The sequence below is a fragment of the Camelus bactrianus genome, chromosome X, assembly GCF_048773025.1.
Source record: "Camelus bactrianus isolate YW-2024 breed Bactrian camel chromosome X, ASM4877302v1, whole genome shotgun sequence".
NCBI lineage: Eukaryota > Metazoa > Chordata > Mammalia > Artiodactyla > Camelidae > Camelus > Camelus bactrianus.
This window is the reverse complement of record NC_133575.1, coordinates 85,337,864-85,363,538: the sequence shown is the minus strand read 5'-3', so window position 1 is coordinate 85,363,538 and position 25,675 is coordinate 85,337,864. Positions and strand designations below refer to the sequence as shown.

Below are 25,675 nucleotides of genomic sequence, written 5' to 3'. Positions count from 1 at the left end.
AGACATGGAAGCAACCTAGAGGTCCATCGACAGATGACTGGATATAGAAGAAGTGGTATATTTATATAGTGGAATACTACTCAGCCATAAAAAATAAGAAAATAATGCCCTTTGCAGCAACATGGATGGCCCTGGAGAATGTCATTCTAAGTGCAGTAAGCCAGACAGAGAAAGAAACATAGCATATGATATCACTCATATGTGGAATATAAAAAAAAAGAGAAATGAACTTATTTATAAAATAGAAACAGACTCACAAACTTAGAAAACAAATTTACGGTTACCAAGGGGGACGTCAGTTGGAAGGGATAAATTGGGAGTTCGAGATTTGCAGATACTGACTGGTATATACAAAATAGATAAACAAGTTTATACTATATAGCACAGGGAACTATATTTGATATCTTGTAACATCTTATGGTGAAAAAGAATATGAAAACGAATATATGTATATTCACGTATGAGTAAAGCATTGTGCTGTACACCAGAAATTAACACAACATTGTAAACTGACTATATGTCAGTTAAAAAAGTAAAAAAAAAAGTATTTGTTTTTTTAATTTTCATTTCTGCATGTCAATTGTCAACATATCGAAATACAATTGATTTTTGTGTGTTGATGATTTATCCTGTAACCTTACTGAACTAACATTTGTCCTAAGCAGATTTCACAGGTCTATACAATTCCTTTGTATGAATATGTGGTAGCAGTTATTATGGCATAGGATAAAAATGTACACTCATGACGTAGTCTGGAAGCTGTGTCACTAAACAAAACCCGTATGTATTAAGTATCATCATAGCAGAATCATTGACTAGAAATGGAAATTAAGAGGACTTAAATATACTAAATAGTAAAGGTAGGCACTTCAGGTAGGAACTAGTGACTGGGGTTGCCAATCATTGCAAATTTCTAAACTTAGAAGATAGCAGTATCTCAAATGACACCCTCTGATAGAGGAGTCAGTATTCATGAGTGGGTCTTTCCCACTCATCCATAGATGTTTAAATAATATAGTTCCATAATTGCCCTCTTAAAAGGAGATTTCTCCCATTGAATTTATGATTAGGTTTTATCATTTAAACATGTTGCATAAATTATTGACATTACTGTGAAGCTAAGATTGTGTCCATGCACCCTCTTTTCATCAAATACCATACAGTTGTTGCTACGGTCTTTGGTAACACCATGTACTGTGTTCTGGGAACGTAATTTTCCATGGCATAATTGCTTTAAAATTCTGGAAGTTGCTTCTGTTCTACTTACATTTATGAGCTTTCTAGGATGCCAGCTTCAGGACCACAGGGATTTTTGCCTCTCTTATTTCTGCTTCATATCCAGTGCCTTGAGCAGTGCCTAGAACTTGAGGTATCCCAAAAATATTTTTAAATGAATTAAATGAAGGAGTATTATGGAAATCAAATCTTTTGAGACCTGTTCTTTCTCTGTATTTTTAAATGAAGCTCATGAGAAACCTGTCATTCAATTCCTGTGATTTCTGAGGCTTAAAAACACTTTACCAACAGAGAGGCATTAATCAAAGGGTACAAACAGTTATGCAAAATAAATAAGTCCTAGAGATCTACTATACAGCATCATGCCTATAGTTAATAATGCACTGAATACTTAAAAATTTGTTGAGAGGGTAGATCTTATGAAGTGCTTTTATCACAAAAAATAATAGTAATAAAGAAAACTTTTGGAGGTGATGGATATTTTTATGACATAGACTGTGATAACGTTTTCATGGTTGTATATTTACCTGCAAACTCAAAACTGTATACATTTAAAATGTACAGCTTTTTATGTCAATCATACCTCAACCAAGTGATTTTTTTAAAAAAACGCTATGCTCATTCCAATGTAATACATTGGAGGACGGAGCTGTTGACATAAGTTCAGCCTTACCCAGGTGTCAGGAACACCTTTGGCCAAAATTAAATAGAAAAAAAAAAACATGATGGAGGAGTTTAAAACCTCTAGGCTTTAATTTAATTTGACATAGGAGCAAAACAATTTTTATTAAAGTCTTTGGAGTTTATTTATGGGAAATTCATAAAGGGAAATGAGAGCTTTTTCTTTTGTTTTCACATTTGGAGCATCTCTACATTCTGGTCATTTTATTGTTGGTCTATCTAAACGTGATCTTATATTAGAACTTCTGATGAAATACATTGAACAACATAGATGAATGTAAGCGAGGATGGGAAGTAGGAGAGGGAGTGAACTTAGAGTAGGAGACCAGGGCTACAGAGACAGCAGGGTTATGTTTGTAAATGAAAAATTTGCTGTTATGGGTGTGGGAAATCTTGCTAGTGAGAGCATGGGTGGCAAGGTGGCTGGACAAAGGCCACAATGAATTGATGGTAATACTGACTGCAGTGCCAGTAGCACAGGGCTCAGTAAGCAAGTAAGAAAGTTTCAATATGCTGGAGAAAAAGAAAAGACACTTCTAGTAAAATTTGGTGACAGGATACCCAGCTACCCACTTGGCTTATTGTAAGTTTAACTAATGATTAAAACATGTGAGTTAAAAGAACAAAGATCTTACAAAACTTTGGAATGACAGTGGCTCAAAGCTCCTCTATTTCCCTCGGTACTTATTTCCTTGTTGCAGGACTTCACAGTAACACTCCTGCTCTCTCTCCCTAACGTTCTCTCCCTTGGGGAGGATGAATGGTGAGCTTGGGAGAAGACACTGAGTATGCCTGGATCAGTCCCTTCTTTTGTCTCTGAATCTGTCTACAATAAGAGTTCATTCTGGCTTTCTTTATGCCATAAGTTAAAATGGACCTGTTCTGTGGTGCTAGGAGATGGTGAAGGCAGTGATTTTCTAGCAGTATCAGAGATTGAATAAGTAAATTTGTCTAGCTCAAAGGGGAATTATTTGCAAACATTTTGGTTAAATATCAGGAATAAAGTAAACATTTTATGTCCACCTCTCTGTCACCCATCTTATTTTTCAATTGATTCTAATCTAGGGACCATAAAAGAGTTCTTAACACATCTGCTGTATTAATCTCAAAAAGAAAAATAAAGCTGTTCAAATCATTAGTTTTCCAGGATGACTTAATATAAATATAAATAATTAGCAGGAAGAGAAATGTGGGAAATATTTTTGTGGATTCTTCCATTTCAGGAACTTTGGGAGATAATCCAAAGTTTCAAATTTAAAAATCACTGTACTAGACATTGAGAATAAACTGCTTTTTCTGTGAGATTTCTCTTGAAAGGCTTTTGTCATTTCTGTTCTTTGGCCAACAATACAGAGCACAGGCTACACTCTGAAAGAATTCTAATCTCTCAGTGTATTTCAAAAGCAATTATCTTCAAATGTATTTATATGTCATTTTTATATAAACTCGCCTTTGTATTAAAAGAAACATTCAATTATATTTGGAGTTTTAGGATAAAAGAGAGTATTAAACTAAATGAGAAGTTGAAAAAGATTTTCCCTTAAAATTGGGAAGTTTGGGGTAAGTTATTGGCCCAGGTGAAACACAATGAGAATACATTTTGTTTATCCAGATTCAGAGTCCAGCTGATATGTGATTGAACTACTCAGCATAGTAAAATGTAGGGTTTTTCAATGTATTTATCGTTTTTTTGGGCGGGGAGGATGAAGGGGGAGGTAATTAGGTTTATTTATTTATTTATTTATTTTAATGACGGTACTGGGGATTGAACCCAGGACTTCATGCATGCTAAGCATGTGCTCTACCACCGAGCTATAACCTCCCCCCAGGTTTTTTTTAAAGCAAAGGAGAGTTTTGTGCTCACATTTGTGACAAACATAATTTTTCCACTGCATTACTGGGATATTTATATATGCAGGGCGTATTCATCAAACAGTGGAGTATATTTTATACATCTTTACTTTCTAGTGCTCTGGCATTTAAAGTAAGCCTTGACTATTGGCTTCTGGGTATAAAGATTTATATTTAGTCTTCTGAAGAAAAGGGAGTTGGTTTGTAGGCTTTGTGTGTGTTTGTGAGATGAAAATAGTGGGAGAAACATATGGAAATGGGAACGTTGGTTCTGGTTCCAGGTAATACAAAATAAGCACATGCCACCCATCTCTGCCACTGAATACAACAATAAAATTTGAATAGAATGCGTGGATATATATACCTATATCTATACTACATCTACACCTACATCCACGTCTGTGTACCTATCTATATACATATATTTTAGACCATGAAAAATCCTCAGTAAGATGAAAATACTAAAATTATACAAAATATCTTCTCTGACCATAATGGAATTAAACTAGAAATAAATTATAAAAAAAATTTTTTAATCCCCATTGTTTTAAAATTAAACATCATTCGTAAGTAACTCAATATGTCAAAGGGGAAACCATAAGGAAAATTAGACACTATTTTGAATGGAATAAAAATGAAACACAACTTATGCAAATTTTTGTGATGCTTCTAAAACAATACTTAGAAATCTATATCATGAATAGGAAAGAAGGAAAGATCCCTAATCAATGATCTGAATTACCACATTAAGAAATTAGAAAAAGAAGAGCATATTATACCCACAACAAGCAGGAAGAATGAAATAATAAAAATAAGAGTAGAAATCCATGAACTTGAAAGCAGTATATCAATAAAGCAATGACACACTAATTGAACAATACACTGATCAACTCTCTTTGAAAGAAATCCAGAAACTAGCTGAGAGGCTCCAGGATCCAGAGTGAGAGTGAAACCAGCCACATGTAAGCCAGTAGGAAAATTCGAGACACCCTCTTTCAAGCACTACATCTGTCACAAGGCCATATGATCATAAGGCACTCTCAGCTCCAAGCTTGTACTTGGGGAGGGAAAGCAAGAACTGGGCCATATGTCCAATGTTCTACTTTGCTGGGGGATTCCTGAGGTACTGGTTTCTGCCTTGCCTGTCTGAGTGTTGATAGGACCCAGAATACTGTAGACACTAAGGAAAAAGTCTGCAGTTTGAACTAGCAAGCTAAAACTCACTCTAGCTCCACCCATCAACTCAGCACAGTGCAAGCAGGTGATAAATAACAGCTTCCAGCTTCTCCCTGGGGAGTGATCAGATACCTCTGGATGGCTAAGAACAAAGACGGTTGTTTGGACTAGCACAAAGCTTTGAGAGGCCTCCAGAATCTTTGGCCAAGGTAACCGGTGCTGGTCTTCTCCTTTATGAGGCCAGTCTGTGAAGACTAGAAGAGATGGCTTTTTTGTCTAATGCACAGATACCAACACAAAGAATCAAGGAAAATGAAGAAGCAGGGAAATATGTTCCAAACAAAAAAAGTTCCAGAAACTAACCCTAAATGAAATGTAGATATATGATTAACTGAAAGAGAATTCAAAAGAACTATAATAAAGATGCTCAACAAGTGCTGGCAAGGATGTGGAGAAGTTGGAACCCTCGTACACTGTTGGTGGGAATGTAAAATGGTACAGCTGCTGCTGTGGAAAACAGTATGATGGCTCCTCAAAAAAATAAAAATTGAATTACCATAGAATTGAGCAATTTTTCTGGATGGAGATCCAAAAGAATTGAAGGCAGCATCTCAAGGAGACTTTTGTAAACCCATGTTCATAGCAGCATTATTCACAACAGCTAAAATGTGGAAGCAGCCCAAGTGTCTGTCAATGAATGAATGGATAAGCAAAATGTGGTATATCCATACCATATTCAGCCTTTAAAAACCTTACCAAAAAAAGGAAATTCTGACATATGCTACAACATGGATGAACCTTGAAGACATAATGCTAAGTGACAAGAAGCCAGTCAGAAAAAGAAAAATACTATGTGATTCCACTTATATGAAGTTCTTAGAGTAGTCAAAATCATAGAGACAGAAGGTCGAATGGTGGTTTCCAGCACCTGAGGGGGAGGGGAGAATGGGGAGTTATTTTTTAATGGGTATAGAGTTTCAGTTTTATAAGATGAAAAGACTTATGGGGATGGATGGTGGTGATGGTTGCACAACAATATGAGTGTATTTAATAACAATGAACTGTAAATTTTTAAAAATTTAAGATGGAAAATTTATGTTATGTGCCTTTTACCACTAAATAAATAAATAAGCAAACAAATCTTTTTAAAAATTCTGTCTTGACTCAGTTTTGAGGGCCTCACTAGAGTCCTATCAGTTCCCTTTCTCAAGCAGCCTATTCAGGCCACACCCCCAACCACCTCCCTTATTGGACTCTCACACTCTAGACTATTATATTCCTGCACTATCATCCCAGGACCAGGTACCAGACAACAGGGACAGCCCTCATGCCCTAGAGCCTGATGAAATTATTCAAACTGGTCAATCCTAAACCTGCTTACCTTGCCTCTCCTGTTTCTTCCCCCAGAATCTGTGATGAAGGCTCTTGCCCACAGTCTCCCCTTCTCCCTCTGCCTTGAGACTGACCCGATGCTTCTCCTGAGTGACACTTCGTGGCATGCTGTGTTCTCACCAGGGAACTGTGAGTATTAAACACGGTAGCATTCTTTCTGACTTCTCTCTCTTGATCTGCATCTGGCCTCACTGTAATTCACTCAAGATAAAATAGTTAAAACAGAAAGGAGAGAGAGAGGGAGAGAATGACAGAGAGAGAGAGAGAGACTTCCCTCTCTGTTTCCCATTCCTCATAGTGTCATCCCAACAAAGGACCTTCAGAAATGTCCATTTTTCTGTTTATCTGCCAACTCCAAGGCACCCATGATTGCACCAACAGAAAGCCCTACAGCAGCAGTCTTCTGGGATCTCCCTTTCCTTAGAGGTCTGTGTGGACTGGAGTCCTTCTCTGAGATTGTATGGCTCGGCACCATCCAGGCAGCTCCCTTATGCAGAGACAGGTTTCCTGGTTTGTGGATTTCCCTTTGCTGAGCCCTTTTAGCATCCAACACAAGTTAAGCAGTCTCTTTTCCTCAGAAGTCTGTGTCCTAGCACTGAGGGAACCATCCTCCCCTCCTATAGGCTTTCAGATCTTCCCTTGGTTTGCCTGCTGTATCTTTAATCTTCAATTTATGTCTATTTAGATGTCCCAAGCCTGTTGAGCCAATTCTCTCTATTAAATCCCCACTCTTACTAACCCATTTGGTTTCTGTTTCCCTGACTGCACTGACTGATACACATCTGTCTGTGATAGGACTCTGACTAATATTGTGTCTTTTTTTCCTGTAGTGGCTTTTCAGGTTTCCTCTTAGCCTGTGCTTTTCAGGATCACCCTGTGAATCTGCAACTTGATTTACCTCAACATTTTTTGGAGAAATGCTGATCCATCTTGTCTTCTTCCTCAGTCACTGTCACTCTCCTTTGCACCGTGTCTTATAAATTTCTTATATTATTTTCTACATTTTCATTCTGTTGCCTCTCCACTTTATCAGTAGAATTTTTTACATTTCATCCAGCTACTTTTTTCTCTGTTCAGTCTGACTAATCTGTTTTAAAATTATTGATTTATACATTTCAGTAAATTTTATTTATTATTGAATTTGTCACTATCTCTAGTTCTATCCGTTTTTCTAATGTTTTTGTTTAACCTATGTTCTTAGCTCTATACAATTTCTTAATTGAATAGTTTCTTTGATAATGAATAGTTGCCAGATAATCTGTTTTTCAAAGCTATTCCCCTTCAATTCTCTTTTATGTTGTATTAATATTGTCCCATTTTTGAACCCTCTTACACTACTGGTGGGAAGGCAGTTTGGTGCAGCCACTGTGGAAAACAGTATGGAGATTCCTCAAAAGACTAGGAATAGACTTACCATATGACCCAGGAATCCCGCTCCTGGGCATATAACCAGAAGGAACCCTACTTCAGGATGACACCTGCACACCAGTGTTCATAGCAGCACTATTTACAATAGCCAAGACATGGAAACAGCCTAAAATGTCCATCAACAGATGACTGGATAAAGAAGATTTGGTATATTTATACAATGGAATACTATTAAGCCATAAAAAACAACAACATAACGACAATATAACGCCACTTGCAGCAACATGGATGTCCCTGGAGAATGTCATTCTAACTGAAGTAAGCCAGAAAGAGAAAGAAAAATACCATATGAGATCCCTCATATGTGGAACCTAAGAAAAAACAAACAAACAAAACATAAATACAAAACAGAAACAGACTCATAGACATAGAATACAAACTTGTGGTTGCAAAGGGGCTGGGGGGTGGGAAGGGATAGACTGGGATTTCAAAATGTAGAATAGATAAACAAGATTATACTGTATAGCACAGGGAAATATATACAAGATCTTATGGTAGCTCACAGTGAAAAAAAAAGTGATAATGAATATATATATGTTCATGTATAACTGAAAAGTTGTGCTCTGCACTGGAATTTGACACAACATTATAAAATGACTATAACTCAATAAAAAATGTTTTAAAAAAATACTATCCCATTTTTCAATTCTTTTTTTAAGGAGGGGTAATTAGATTTCATTTATTCATTTATTTTTTTAATGGAGGTACTGAGGCTTGAACCCAGGACTTTGTGCATGCTAAGCATGCACTCTACCACTGAGCTCTACCCTCCCCCCAGTTTTTTCAATTCTTTAAATATATTCCTAAAATTTTTTTAAATATTTTTTCATCATTTTTCAGGAAGTAATATTTTGGTGTATAAATAAAATAGAAATACATTCTCCTGGTTAAACCTTACAATGTGACTCTAATATTAGAGTCAGCTCTCATCAGCTGAGCATCCTCTTCTTCCTCCACTTCTTTCAGATCAAATCTATTTTATCAGTTCTGTATGTACCATTCAAAATCTTTTTCCATAGATATGGATATGTCTGTATGTCCTAAGAAAATAATAGAGAGTATTGTTTTCCATCTGGGATTTTTACATTAATGATATTTTGTCTCTTTGGTGTGTAATATGATTTTTACATTTGATTATATTTCTTTCTGTATTAATATAGTTAAGATTCATCTCATTCTTTTCTTTGATGCATAATATTTCATTTTGGCCTTGACTTTGTATAACTTATTCTACCCCCAATAATGGCACTTTGCTTCCAGTTGTTTATTTTACTATGAAAACAGTGCAATGAATAATCATAACAACAGTCAGTTCTCTCCTGGAGCACAACAGAGAGACATTAAATAGATGCTGAAAGAATCACACATCCAAGTCACATACCTCTCACTTCCAGAAAAAGGAAGTAACGTTGCCTTTTAAACCCCATAACCAATGTCTGAGTCATTTACAGTTACAGGGGCTTTAGGAAATCTCGAGTCTTCGAGGTTACAGGGAAAGGAAGGAATTAAATATAATGCTTAAAGAAAATTGGCCTATTGAAACATGGACTAATTGTGAGTTTTATGTAGAAAACTGTTAAATTGAGAGGATTCTCTGTGGTGTTAAAAAATACTCCCTGCAAATAAAACTAAGAAGAGGAGACTAGGAAACAGAAAGGTTATACTGAAAGTAACAGAGCTAGTGAGAGGCAGAGCCGGAACTCAAGTCTGCAGATGTCTTTCTGGGTAGCTTGCTGATTAGGAAGCACGGCTGTGAATGGCCCCAGTATGAGAGTTGCCAAATCAAATACAGAACACTCCATTTCAATTTCATATAAAGAATATTTTTTAGTGTAAGCATGAGCCATGAAATATTTTTGTGTACCTGAAATTCAGATTTAATTGGGCTTTCTGTACTTTTATTTGCTAAATCTGACTATCCTACCAATATTTATCTTCTATGTTTAACTACAAAGGCTGTGTGTCTTGGTTTCTTTTTCCATTTTCTCCTCACACACACAAAAATGTCCTGAAAATCTTCATTCAGTTTATACACAGGTATATTTCTGGACTTGTCTGGGACATACCCTATGAGTCCTAGAAGGTTTGAGATGGTTCTTCTTGCTTTTGAGTCCCTTGACTGAACACAGAGGGGTCCCTTCTATGCTATGCTTGCTAATAGGAAGCAAAGCTGCAGTCAGCTCAGTCTCTCTAACCTGAATAAGCGTGTATTAAAGAAACTGTGTACGTGCTTACCTATTCTGTTGATCAGTTTGTGTGGGCATCATCAGATGTACCTACATTTCATTTTTAAAATTAATCTTAACATAGCATATATGTAAAACACTTACATATGAGCATATTACCCACAATATTCTATAGGTTTCCTCTTGGCCTAGGGACCAGCATAATCTCGAAAGTAGCAACCTCGTATTCATCCTTTGCCCTGTGTTCCTGAGCAATATGGAGCAGTTTATCTATTCTCATTCAAGTTGTTTTTCATGGTCCTTGGTACGATGAGTAATTTTTTAACAAATTCTGGATATTTTGACTATTCTTTTGGGAGATTCTTGATGTTATGTAAATATTCCATTTCAACAGGCAGTCAGCAAGTTTCCCTTTTCTGGAATCGTTTTCTTCAGACTACCATGTCCATAAGCATTTCTCAAAAAATTTACCAGTGTCCTTAGTCCAGGCAACTCCTCAGTGGCTGGTTTCCCTAATACTATATCTGGAAGGTTAGTAGTCACTAAATTTTCTCCTTCCCAGTTTGTTACAAAAGTATCAAAAATCCTTGGACATGGCCTCAATACATTCCCAGTGACTGTTGGAATCAAGTATCTCCATTATCAACAAAGATCTTGGTAGAGGGAAAAATCTCATTTTCACATGTTACTCAGGTTCTGCTTTCTCATTAGGGTCATCTCAAAGTCCAGATTCTAACATTTTCTTTTCTACCTCATTCACTCATTCATTCATTTAGTTTTAGTTAGTGTCATGAGTAATAAGTGGACCACTGACCTGTGGTACAAGGCTATGTATGATTTAGATGATAAATTTAAGGTACAATAGAAAGGATGTGATAATCTTGGGAATCAGGACATCTGGAGCTATTGAATGTTTGCACTGGGTGTGGGGCTATATGGATTTTGAAATCCCTTTCAGCACGAGCATCTGGTATTTCATATTCTAAGGTGATCCTAAACAGACATTGAACTCAGTATTCGTGTGTCTGACAGGAAACCCAGAATGATCAACTATCCTTTTCTTCCAGTTTAACTCATTGTTTTAAAATCCTTTTATTTTACACTAATGGTAAATTTTGGGAGAATTGCTGAAATAATTTCTCCTAACATTTTATTCACTTATTCATGTACTGCATTGATTCTGAGGATGAATTTATATTCCAATTTCCTTGGAAAGCTAATGTAAAACTGATTGTTGAGCTGATATTCTGGTTTCCATGACAACTGGAATATGCTATCTAATGGTCAGAGGTAGAAACGGTTAGCAAGGATATTCACGGGGAAGAAGAATGGCATACATGCATGTATAACAGGCCGATTGTGGAGTCTACCATCACTATGACTGTGATTATGTGTCTTTTTATGTGTGCGTGTTTGAGGAAGTGAGTTATTTTATTGGAGAACATGGGTCTGATCCCCCCTGTAATTTGGGAGAGACTGTCAGGTCCTCATGAAGAGAGTGGTAAATAACTGAGTCACCAGTTGTTTATTCAATTTCCTTGTCTCTATGCTCTAAAATAGCCTGACACCTGCGTGGAGAGAGCCTACTTAGTCCCTCTTTGATTCTTTAAAATGGATTCTGTTTTTGAATGTAAAATAAAATGTTGATGATCCTAAACAGGGTTAAATTAATTTTATGACTTCACAGTGTATATAATATTTTAAAATTTTAACATTATGTATTAAAATTTCCCCTGAAAACATGGGTAAAACTTATCAGGAAAAAAATTTTAGTAATTATCTAAATTTTCATTAAATTGTCCTGTATATTCAATACCAAAATAATTATCAAAAGTTCCTTTTAATTACACAAGGCAATTATAAAATTTATCTAGTGTCAGTAAAGTGCCAGAATAAAATATTTTTGTTACATGGGACCATTACAAACTACTCTTTTAGTGTAAAAGTTTCCTTATATGTGGAATCTAAAAAAAAAAATTGACACAAATGAACTTATCTACAAAACAGAAACAGACTCATGGACATAGAGAACAAATTTATGGTTACCAGGGGGCGAAGGGGATGGGAAGGGATAAATTAGGAGTTTAGGATTTGTAGGTACTAACTACTATATATAAAATAGATAACCATCAATAGCACAGGGAACTATATTCAGCATAGTGACTCAGTTATATATACAGGTATATATTCTTTTTCATATTTTTTATATGTTTATTACAAGATATTGAATATATTACATTATCACAGACATAGAAAACAAACCAAAAGGATAAGGAGGGGAGGGATAAATTGGAGTTTGGGATTAGCAGATACAAACTACTATATATAAAATAGATAAACAGCAAGATCCTACTATATAGCACAGGGAAATATATTCAATATCTTCTAATAAGCCTATAACAAAAAACTATGAAAAAGAATATAATCAGTTGCATTTCTTTACACTAACAATGAATTAGCAGGAAAAGAAAGTAAAGAAACAATCCCTTTTAAAAATCACATCCAAAACAATAGAATACTTAGGAATAAATCTGACCAAGGAGGTAAAAGACTTATACATAGAGAACTACAAAATATTGATTAAGGAAATTAAAGGTGACTTAAAGAAATGGAAAGATATCCAATGTTCTTGGATTGGAAGAATCAATATCATTAAAATGGCCATACTGCCCAAGGCAATCTACAGATTTAATGCAATCCCTATCAAATTACCCAGGACATTTTTTACAGAACTAGAACGAACAATCCTAAAATTTATATGGAATCACAAGAGACGCAGAACTGCCAAAGCATTATTGAAGAAAAAGATAAGGGACAATAGAAGTAAGAGCAAAAATAAACAAATGGGACCTAATTAAACTTATAAGCTTTTGCATAGCAAAGGAAACCGTAAGCAAAACAAGACAATCTACGGAATGGGAGAAAATATTTACAAATGATGCAACTGATTTTTGTATGTTAATCTTGTATCTTGCTACCTTGCCAAATTCTTTTATCAGCTCTAGTAGTTTTTGTGTGAAGCTTTCAAGGTTTTCTATATATAGTATCATGTCACCTGCATATAGTGACAGTTTTACCTCTTCTCTTCCAATTTGGATCCCTTTTATTTATTTTTCTTGCCTGATCGTTGTGGCTGCCATTTTTTTTTCACAGTTTATTTTAAGCTGATAACAACTTAACTTCAATCACATACAAAAACTCTACATTTTAACCACACACACACACATACACATGCTTTATGTTAGTGTCATTACAGTTTACATCTATTTATATTGCATATTTTTAACATGTTTTAAAATTATAGTTACTTCAATACTTTTGTCCTCTACCTTTAATACTATAATTAAAAGTGCTTTTTTCCCCAACACCATTACAGTAATTCAGTATTCTCTATTTGTCTATATATTTAACTTTCCTGATGAGTTTCATACTTTCTTTTGCTATTGTGTTCCTGTTTAGGGTCCTTTTACTTCAACTTGAGAAATTCTCTTTAACATTTCTTGTGAAGCGGGAAAGTAGTAATGGACTCTCTCAGATTTTTGTTTTTTGTTTTTTGCTTTTTTTTTTTTTTGGATAGGGAGTCTCTAACACCCCTTAATCTTTAAAGAACAGTGTTGCTAGGTGAAAAATTTTTGGTTGGCATTTTTTTCTTTCAACACTCTGAATATATCATTCCACTCCCTTATGGCTTGCAAGTTTTCCCTTCAAATATTCACTCAGTCTTGTGAGGCTTCCCTTCTCTTGCTGCTTTCAGAATTCTCTCTTTGACTTTTGATAATTGACTGTAATGTTTCTCATTGTGGATCTCTTTGGTTACATCTTATTTGGGATCCATTGGGCTTCTTGGTTATGTATGTCCACTTCTTTCTCCAAATTCAGGAATTTTTCAGCTATTATTTGTGAATAATCTTTCTGGTCCTATCTGTCTCTTCTCCATCTGGAATTCCCACTATGCATAATTTGTGTGATAGAATCCCATAAAGTTTCCCATTCTTTTCATTTTTTATTTTTTGTTCCTCTGACTAAATTATTTTCAATTGATTATTTTTGTATTTGCCAATCCTTTCTTCTGCTTGCTCTAGTCTCCTGTTGACTCCTTTAGTGAATTTTCCAGTTCAATTATTGTGTTCTTCAGCTCCATGAATTCTTTTTGCTAACTTTTAACATTGTCCATCTTTTATTGAAATTCTCACTTTGTTCGTGCATTGTTCTCTTGATCTTGGTGAGCAATGTTATGACATGTAATTTGAATTCTCTGTCAATTTCTGTTAAGTCATGTATCTTGATTTCATTAAATTTAGATTCTGGAGATTCATCGTGTTCCTTTAGTTTGGAACATCTTTGCCTGATTCTTCATTTTCCTTGACTCCCTGTGTTGATGTCTGTACCTTAGACAAAGTAGACATCTCGCCCAGTCAGTCTTCATGACCTGGCCTCACACAGGAGAAGACCCCTACTCATCACCTAGGCTAGAGATTTGGAGGCTCTCCAGCAACTCTTTCCCTCCTCAAGGAGAGGCAAGCTGCTGTATTTGTGTCTGCTCACTTGATGTTGAGCAGAGGAGGATTTATGGTCTCTACAAGTCCCCCAGGTGGCTGGACTGTTCTAGACATATCAGAGCTCCAAGACTGGAAAGACAAAAGCCAGTCTTCTGGGGAACCTCTGAGGAAAAGTTAGGGTACCTGACCAAACTCTTCTCTCCCCTTGGAGAAGCTCAGAGCTAGGAGGTTTCTTCCTGATCAAATGGCCCTGTGCCTGAGGCAGAGAATGAGATGAGAAGGTGTCCTGAGTCTTCCTGCTGGCTTCATTGAGTCTAGTTTCATATTCGCCCAGGGTGCAGGAACATTTCATTTAATTTCTGGATTTATCACAAAGGAAATTTGCCCATTAATTGTTGCTGAATTGATATGTTTTTGAGGAGGAAGAGGGTCCAAGACTTCCTATACTACCACCTTGCTGATGTAACTCTTAGATATTTTATTTCTTGATGATCATTAAAAAACTATGAATTAGTCGGTCATAGATTGGGTGAGATAAATATCTGTTATTTATATTAATTTGATTTTGTATTTAAATATTAAACCAGGTTCTAGAAGATCTGGGTCAGTACAAATATTCGAATATTTGTAAAAGCCGAAAATTTCTGAGATTTTGAGGGATACATTAATGGGCTAGGTATTGTTCAATGTATGTACTAATGACCAAAGGGAGAAAGGAAGAAAGAAGGAAGGAAGGAAGGAAAGAGAGAGAGAGAGAGAAAGAAAGAAAGAAGGAAAGAAGGAAAGAAAGGAAGAAAAGGAAGAGAGAGAGAGAGAAATAAGAGAATGAGATCTCTATGGGTAAAGAAAATGAAATGAAATTACTGGAAGTTTATATATAAACTTGGTAGTAAAGGATATAATAAGAAGGGACCTCTGAGTGCTGTGCCAGTTCATTTAGACCTTTTTTATGAAAGAGATTTTCTTATTATTTGTTTATATATAAGCATGCATCATTTTTATCAGGAAAAAAATGATATTTATATTTTGAGGGTATGTAGGAAATACACTATGAACATAATTCACACTTTCTAAGTGATATACTAATATGAACTATAAAGTATGTTGAAATCTGGTGTAGAACCAGAAAAATAGACTTTTTAGTTTTAGAAATATAAAGACAAAAAGAAAAAGAGAGACTCAAATATTGACAATAATATTTTTACCACTTTTAAAAAAGATTTTTAATAAGGATTTCTGTGGTGATGAATACTAGGGAGAGATACCTGCCTACTTTGGTGGTTGGTTAATCTGAGTTCTGATTTGCATGTTCCACATCCCTCCTGTGTGACCTTGGGAAACAAACCCTCCTCCAAGCCCCCTGGTACCTGTTTCTTCAAACTTTGGATAATCTGATTTTGCCATTATTTTTTGTTTGTTTTACCAGTCCGATGAGGTGAAAATATTGGGATGCTTTTGCATTTGAAATTCTTTGTTTTTGAAGAAGGTAACTTTTACTATTCACTGGCTATTGTCTTTTTAAATTTCATTTTTTTATATAAGTGTAGTTGATTTACTGTGTTAGTTTCAGATGTACAGCAAAGCGATTTGGTTATATATATATATAGACACATTTTTTTCAGATTCTCTTCCATTATATGTTATTACAAGAAATTGAATATAGTTCCCTGTGCTATACAGTAGGTCCTTCTTGTTTATCTATTTTATATATAGTAATGTATTTATATGTTAATCTCGAACTCCTTATTTAACGCTTCCCCACTCTTTCCCTTTCGGTAACCATACTTTGTTTCCTATGTCTATTGTCTTTTTTTTTTTAATGTTTCCTTACTGTGAACTTGAGGGTGTGTAATAAATCTCATTTTCCTTCCCCATGCAGCATGCTGAGAAAGTTTAGAAAAATATCTAAATATTTATCAGCTGGCAATTTAAATGCCAACAATTGGAGCCCAGCATTTCTAGACTGAAGTCTTATATTCCCATGAACTGTGGTCCCCTCCATACTACCAGAAATAACCTTGGACTTTTTTTTTAACACTTTTATTCATCCTTGATATTCCACATAAAATACAGTGCATGTTTGTGACCTCTAATCAATCCTTGCATTGAAGAGATGTTGATATTTTGTCTCTTTGTTAGAAAGGGAGACTTGGAAACAGAGCAGCTAAGAAAAATGCTTATAGCCATGCATGGCTTGAGTAGCAGAACCACACTCAAACCTCAAGTAACTTACTGAATGATTCTCTGGTGGGAAAGCTAGCCATGGACCCACCCTACTATTTTACATCCATGAAAAAAATATAAGAGCTGTAATGTGGGTCATGATATCTGTCTTGGTTTTTTCCTCATAGAGAAACTATTGAAAACTTTCCTTCACTTACACACATGCAATGACTGTCCCACCTGGCCTGATTTCTGTGTATCCCAGGAAGAATGTGGTGGCTTCTTGAATAAGAGAGCCCAGGACTAATGACAAAGGGGATTTTCTCTGTTTTTAATTCTGAGATTCACTGTAACAGTTGTGTCTCTCTTAAGCTGAATAGCTATGTGTGACAGAAACTATATATATATTTGTGAACCTTGATAAATCAGTGAGTTCCTTGTCAACCCTCATTCAGTTTCTTTTCAAAATTCTTAATCTATCATATCTGTAAGAGTCATACAACTGAACATCCTTATCCATTGGCAGTGTGTAAATTCCAGCATTTCCTAAGGGAAGTAAATTCCTAAATGTCACTGGTTGAAATTCATTTCTCAGTGTTTGTCAAACAGAGAGCAGTCTGTGGGAGTTCAACCTCTTGTCAGAACTCTTCTCCTTCTTGCCATTATCTTCATATATATTTTCCATATATTGACTGCCTGTTTTGGCCTAGACAGTAAATCCATGTGAGGCTTGCCTGCCTCTGTACCTGAAGGCTTTGATATCTCTACTTTCTCCTATCATGATATTTATACAAAGTATCCTGAGAGCTTGTGGGCATTCCACCCACACCAACCAACTTACCCTCGTGACAGCCCGTTATAACAAAAGAATCTCAGATGATAACTTCTGTATTCAAAAAAACAAACAAACAAACAAAAAAAAAACTTTCCTGTATATTGCTTTAGCCCAGTGTTCTGCACAGAGTCATCACAATGTCAGGTTCTGACATCTTCTCTTCTACTTCATTTACTCAGTCATAGCAATGTGAGTCACATGTTTAGACTTTGTCATCTGGTATGATGCTGATGCTCTAATGATAAATTTAATGAGTCACAGAAAGTATATATCCATCTTGTGATTCAAGTGCCAAGGGAATTTCTTGGCAACTGGGGTTGCAGTGACTTATGCCTGAAGGTTGAGGTAATAGATCAGTGTGAGGAACTGACTGAATATTCTGTGCACCACAGTCTGCTATCAGGAATTCCTGTGACACAACTTTAGTAGAATTGAGTGTGTGTTTCTGTTGGTCAATGGTGGCAGTCAGAGCCTCCTTGACGTGGAAGTCTGTCCTGAGGCACTAAGTTAAGGGCATCTGAGATGTTTCCAATGCCTCTTCCCTGTTCCTGAGGTCAGGGCTCAACTATGGCAATTGAGTATTGGAGACAACTTTAAAGGTCTGCAGATTTTGGCATCCCTTCAGGACCAAGCATGTGGTATTGTTGGTTCCAAGTTAATCCTGACAGTGAGTCTATGAGAAATCTGAGCCTATAAACAAGCCAAAAATTTCTTTGTTACCATTGTTTGGAAAGTTTGGCTCATGAAATACCTACTATTTAAAGGCTGCTAGTATATTCCTTAATATGTTTTTGTTCATTGGTTAGTCGGAGTGGCATAGGTTAGAGTGGCTGACCTCACAACTATGAATCTGACCCTGTGAGTGAATGTATATATCCTCGTTTCCATACAATGCCACACTAATGCAAGAAATATGTAACATTTTGGTTTTGTGGCAACTGACCATGCTATCAGTTTCCGATAGATTGATCATATAGAATTACGGGCAGAAAAGGGGGAAAATCGGCATCATTTACAGGCCTATACAAAGTCTATCATCATAGGGTGTTTGTATGTGTCTGTGTCTGTGGGTTGAGGTATATGCTGGGGGTTGATGGTGCTAGATCCCTCCTGTTTTCTGGGAGACACTGGCAGCTCATGTTAAGAGGATCCTGAAGGGGCTGAGTCCCCAGCCAGTTTTCCCTTCCTTGATTCTGTCAACGAAGATGGTAGCACTGTGTGCTAGGTGGGCCAATTTGACATCTAATTTAATAAAACAAAGGCCTCTGTATTTTTCTAAGCAAGCATCCTTGTTTAAGAACGCTTTTTTTTCTAGTACTTTAAAGATGTGTCATATGTCATGATAATAGCTACATAGAGTAATAATCTTTTCACAATTTAAGAAGCACACGTAAAACGTGAAGTTATAAAACAGGAGTTGGCAAATTTTTCAGTGAAATAACGGATATTAGATACCCTATACTTTGGGGGCCATACAAGTCTCTATCCCAATTACTCAACTCTGCCATTGTAACAGCAAATCAGCCATAGACATCAAGATAAAAAATGAGGGCAACTGTGTTCCAATAAAATTGATTTTTAAAAAAGGCAGCAGGCCAGATAGTTTGGGACCGCTGGTATAAAGGATTAGATTTTAAATGTTTGGAAAAATCTAGTGTTGTCTCTCTGGGCTCCAATTCATCATCATCTTGCTTACAGCCACTCACATAGTTGAGTATCATTTTGGAAACCAGTTCTCTAAAGCAATATTTATCTGTTGTTTTTTTCACCAGCAATTTCAATCTCAATGTGACTGCCCTTTACCTGTAGCATAAAGCACAAGTCCCTGAACAAAGACAGCTTCATGTCAGCTTAAGTGCCTGTGAGGAGATATTGTTGATGATGCAGTTAGTAATTCATTCTATTAATTATGTTTTCAGAGAGAAGCATAGTCTTTTCGGTACTTATTGCTGACTTCCTTGTATGAAATGCACTTTAAGAGGAAGCAGATGGCAGGTAAGGGAAATCTGAATCTCTCAGTCAACACGCATTAGAGTGTGTACAGGTGCTGTGGCCAGGACTCTGATAACTGTTTTTCCTTTACCAACCATTTGGGTCTGATCATTCAGAATGCCACAGGGAGACAGGAAATCAAGAGGAAAGAGAAGCAGGTTACATTTCCTTTCTGATTCTTCTTGCTCTCTGTCAGTGTCATCCCAACAAAGGCCTTCAGCCAGCAGGGCTATGTAGTTCCTGTAGGGGCAAGAAGGACCAGTTTGTAAATTTTCTTCTAATTTCAGGGACATTGGATGTTGCACCCCCTCAGAAAATATGCTCAATGTCATTAATCATTAGAGGAATTCAATTTAAAGCCTCAGTGCCACACTACTTCACACCTATTAGGATGGCTATTATCCAAACAACAACAACAACAACAAACAAACAAAACAACAAAACAAAACAGAAAGTATCAAACCTCGGCAAGAATGTGGAGAAATTAGAAGCCTTGTACATTGCTGGTGGGAAGGTAGTCTGGGGCAGCCATTATGGAAATCATTATGGTGGACCATCACAAATTTTTTAAATAGAATTATGTATAAAATTAAAATTTAAATATTTTACTTTTATAAAGTTAAATGTAATTTTATAAATGAAAAATAGAATTATGATCTACCAATTCTACCCCTAGCTATACACCCAAAAGAATTGAAGTTGGAGACTCAAACAGATATTTGTACACCATGTTCACAGCAGCATTATTCATAATAGCCAAAATGTGGAAGTAAGCCATGTTGATTTTGAGATGAATAAACAGAATGTGTTATAGTCATACAATGGAAAATTATCCAGCCTTCAAAAAGAAGGAGAATCTGACACATGCTACAACAATACTGAATCTTGTAGACATTATGCTAAGTGAAAAAAACAAATCACAAAAGGACCAATAACATATGATTCCACTTATGTGAGTATTAAAAAGTACCTCAAACTCAGAGTAGTCGAATTCATAGAGATAGAAAGTAGAATGGTGTTTCTCATGCACTGAGTGGAGAATGGAATGGGGAGTTATTTGATAGGTACAGAGTTTCAATTTTGAAAGATGAAAAAAATTCTGGAAATGGATGGTGGCGATGATTGCATAACAATATGAATCTGTACACTTAGAATGGTTAGATGGAAAATTGCATAATACATATATATATTTATAGCAATTAAAAATATAAGATTACTTGAGGTACAGGCCTTCAGCGGCAACCTGCATATCTCCATTCCTATATTGTGGTTGTAAATATTTTGTTGTTTCCCAACACCAACTCTCCAACTGTTATTACAGAATGAAGTAGCTGTAGAGCAAGGAGAAAATCAATTGTGCCATAAAATTTCAACATAAAACGATTTCAAAAACATGTTTAGGAAAATGGGAACAGTCTTATCCAATATTACACGGACCATGGTAGATCTGGTTCTGCTGGCTGGATCTCTTGATTCTCACTCCAACTCCTGTCCACCAGAGCCTTTGCCCTGTTCAGTGCTTCTGAGGTACACTGCTTTTCCAGGGCTCAAATGGCATCAAATGTGGTAATCCGGGTACTGTGCATTTCTAATGTCAATCCATAAAGTACAAAGCAGGAAGGAAATCAAACCAATTGAACAAACTTAATTAACAATATTCCCCACCCCGACTCTAGAATATATGTTATTCTGAAAGAGGTGTGATAATTTAATATCAGCTATATTGTAGATGGTATATTTATTTCCTCCTTCTGCTGCATATCAAAATATTTCCATATTATGTTACTTAGGTTATGCTAATCCATTCCTATTTCAGAACTACTGCTTTCATGATAGCATCCTTTTTGGACACAAAGATTTAATAGTATCGTGTGTGTGTGTGTATGTGTATGACAGAGAGAGAGAGAGAATGTGCTCGTGTGTATGCAACCAAACTAGGGTCCCTGATGTTGATATATTTTTGTTCTAAAATAACTTTAAGGAGCTTAGAGGAACTAAAAACTATGTAGAAAGAAATACAGAGAAGACATTCACTGTTAATATTATGGTGCATGTGCTTCCAACACATTTCCTATGCATCTGTACACACATACATGCACATATTATATAAAACTATATTTCTTCATTCAACAGCACATTTGACCACCTTCTCACATAAATAAATATTTTCAACATCATTTTACCGGATATCTTTCTTTTTTAAATGTCTTCAGTGTTTCCAAAATGTATTTTTAAAAATTTTGAGCAATACAGAAGTGAATAATGTGAAAGATGAAATTGTTTTCTCAGTGTGACTTGCCACCTTCCCACTCAGATATACTGTGTTAATGGATTGCCATATATTTTTCCAGTTTTCTGTATTCATTGTAGAAATATGTATTATAATTCACTTGTATATTTTAGCTCATGCATTATTGACTTCAAAGTTTATGTTTCATAATGTAAAAATTATTCCCATGATAAATGCATATATGTGTATGTTTCTTTTCACATACTTGTGTGTATGATATGAAACATGTTTTGATATTTAAATATACATATTTTGGTGATAATCTGCACAAGCATTTTTCTTGGATGGCGTACATGATCGTACAGCTTTGGAGGCCTCTGTTTTAGAGAACTCAGAGACAAATCAGCTCTCAAACTACAGGTGTCATCTGAGGACACAGGAAAAAAAAAGAGAGGGAAAAATAGTGATTCAATCACTCCAGTTTCCCCTCAGCAGGACTTATAAACTTTTTCCATAAAATCAGAGTGATTAGCCTCCAAACAAAAACCTCCCCACACTCCAGCACACACACACACACACACACACACACACACTCCACATTCACAAGAGACAGAGAGAAAAATGAAGATATATAAATATTGATCCCCTTTTGCACACCACTATCAATGCCACAGAATGTTGAAAAATACCATACTAATTTTTTCAAATAAATTCAATTTCTCAAAGGTCCATGGGTATAAAAGTATATCTGATATTGCACTTTAGAGTTCAGCCAAACACTGTCTAAAAAGACTGAGTACACAATGAGATTATAACAATAAGGAAATACTATAATTGAAAGTTCTGAAATGTACAATATCATGGTCAATTTTAGATCATTAAGAAATAAATTCTTCAATTGAGTATTTTAATTTTTCAAACTCCCTGTTTAATTTCTGTTCTATGTATGACATTCACTCTTTAGTTAAAGGATGGAAGAATTAGCTGCAAATTAACTTTATTTCTCCAATCAACAGCCATGGTTTTTGGAGGAATTATTTTGGAAGCTCTATTTTGTTAACTCCTTTCTTAAGTGAGGGCTTTAATAACTTCTGGGGGAAAAAGATAATCTTCGGCAAGGAATTCTCTCAAAATCACGGTAATTTTCTTAGTTAAAAAAAAAAAAAAGCCACCACACCATTACCAGGAGGAAGTAATTCATTTCTTTTCATCTTTACCCCATGGACTCCTGACTACAATTACTATTTAGCAAAGCTCTTGTAATCTTTAGGATTTATAATTTTAAAGGCTTCCCAGAAAAGTAGTTTCATAAAATATGAGTAAGAATTTCCCCTTACCATAATAAAGGCACAGTCTATAAAATTGTATTTATAAGGAAAACACATTATTGCCTATTATTGCACCTTTTCCTCTCCGGATTAATTTTAGCATATATTTTCCCATGTACTTTTTTAAAAAGTTTATAAGATATCATTGGGTTAGCAGTGAATTTTCAGAACAATTACATAAGAATTTCTGTCTTTAAAATTGTCCTTTTACGTTGTTCACCAATTCATATATTTCTTCAGAGGGGTCGTGCCTCATTTTAGGAAGGTTGTTTTTTGTCCATAGCATTTAAATGGCAACTATTGCAATCTGAGGATGCACAAAATTGCCCTCAGTTTGCTAATTAGGAATAAATTAGGTTAGACTTATTCCTCATTTTCTGAATTATATCGTATGACCGTAAATATGCATACACATATTCACGTTACCAAACTTTCAGTACTGAATCTCTGACTCCTGATTGTTCTCTAAACAAATAACCAGTCACAAAACCTATTCTTCAGGTAGATGCCTTAGAAGACCAGACCGTCTCCTACTTAGCAAAGGAAAAACATGAGCACTTCAGAAAAAGAACTTTGCAACACTCATGGTTTATCTTTAAGACATTATTTTAAGACTAGAGTGAATACCCTCCCTTTCAAAGCCCATTCCTTTACAAAACTCAGATTGTTTCTCCAGTCCAGCAGGACAACTTTCTTTCCAAGGTGCTCTTTAACTTCAGTCCCTATTACCCTGCCATACGAAAGGTATCTAGTGTGCCCTGTAAGTGTAATAATATCAAGCATAGTGTTTTGAGTTAAAAAGTGAAGAGTAGTTTCTTTTCCTAAAGGTGAGACCTTTGTAATTATTAACATTCAAGTGAGGGAACAAGATGTTTTTCAGACCCTATCAATTCCCCTGTGTTGTGCACAAGGATAAGAAATTGCTCATGTACACAAGATAAGTCATTGCATTATAGTTCATTATAACCACAATGACATAATTGGATATAGCAATGTGTTATCCATGGGACAGGCTTAAAAATTGATAGTCTAAGCCAAGAAGGATGTGTTATTTATCCATTACAAAGACTGATGCAGACCTAAATGCATTGACACAGAAGAAAAATTCCAGTTAATATAATAAGCTTAGAGATCAACGAAGTGCAAATGATACAGGTCATGTAAAACACTACACTACACGTAGAGAGCAATGCTATGTATGTTTATCTCAGGATAAAATGGGGTACAAACGAGTCTTGAATGGTAAATGGAAATCTGATAACATAGTTACGCATGAAACAAGAGAGTAACAAAAATGGAAACGAATAGTAAAGGGAAACTTGATTTTTCCCCATCATATTGTAAAATATTACACAGAGGGTGTTTTTATATGTACATATGCACTTTAGTATAACTTTATAGAGAATTTAAGGAGGTATGAAATGAGCTATCAGATATAAGTGAACAAAAAGAAAGTAACCAATGGTAGCAAAATGGTCCCATACAAAGAGAACATAAGGAAAAGATCTTTGAAAAGTTCTTAGGCTGATATTTTATATTGATCAAAGGAAATATTTCTTGTTCAAATGTATATACTGAAACACCTAAGAGGTATGTAAGGAGTCCCAGGAGAGATTCTGGGAAAGTAAGAATATTGGAAGGGACAATAGCTGAGAATTTTCCAAAATAATGAACAAAATCAAGTAGAATATTTAAGATGTGTTTGAAAAACAAACATAACCTTCACACACACACACACACACACACACACACACACACACACACACACACACACACACCCCTAGGCCAGTTATAGTAAACAGAAAACAAAGCCAAGGAGAAAAACAGAAAAGAGAAGAAACACAACCAAAAACAGTCATGATTAACAAGCAAGAGCCCTCTTTTTTCTTCTTTCTTTTCTTTCTTTTTTTTCAATCAGAGTTAACTTAGAATTGTTTTGAGGCTGAAAAAGGCATAAGGGAAACAATGAAGTAATTTGGAGATAGCAGAGGTAAGAATGGGCTAGAACTCTTAGGTCTGGAGAAAACAAGTGAAAATATAGCAGTTCTGAGAACTCATGAGTTTAGATGAGGGGTCCTTCCTCTGCTCATGCCAGAGCATCGGGATCTCAGAGGAGGCCACCCTCAAAGTTGAGACCCAGAACTCTGGAGAGAGAGAGAGAGAGAGAGAGAGAAAGAGAGAGAGAGTTAGTTCACCAGTGTGCTAGCACTGATCTTTCTGAGGGGACCTGATAAATCAAGTCCTTGAAATTTGGATGAAAAAAAAATGTATTTTAGATATTCTGCCCCTACTGAAATCATATCACCTTATTTTTGCTTAGGGCCTTTATTCAAGTGACACTGAGAGACCCAGGACCAGAGAGGAAGGTCCATTCTGCTTCTCTTTCCTGTCACCCTTTGGTAAACCTGACTGGCAGAGTCCAACAGGGAGCAGGTTGGTAATGGACTTGGCAGACTCCTGGTCTCAGTATCATGAACAGTGTACAGGATATGGAGCCAAAAGACTTTGCTATCCTTTAACCAGGACCTAAAGCATATAGCTGACAAAGAATGCAACAGCAAGTCTTTCAGATATTATGCATTTCTTCTGAAACACAATAAATACAGAGGTAATTCTAACATTAGCAACATCCATTTTCTAAAATGCAAAACCAAAAATCCAGAGCATTTGTTAATGAA

At 35.7% G+C, this 25,675-nt stretch overlaps 1 protein-coding gene across 10 annotated transcripts in view; it reads left to right on the top strand.

The window, feature by feature from the left end:
- Positions 1 to 25,675, top strand: part of PWWP3B (PWWP domain containing 3B) — a 97,633-nt gene that overhangs the window by 40,797 nt on the left and 31,161 nt on the right. For 3 of the 10 annotated variants that reach the window (XR_006727975.2, XR_006727982.2, XR_006727974.2), the window contains one exon: positions 6,352 to 8,394. The gene's annotated coding sequence lies outside the window, so the exon portion shown is untranslated. Of the gene's footprint in view, positions 1 to 6,351; positions 8,395 to 19,366; positions 19,443 to 25,317; positions 25,495 to 25,675 lie in introns of those variants that run through there. The other 7 variants (XR_006727980.2, XR_006727977.2, XR_012504875.1 and 4 more) reach the window with 5 other exon arrangements.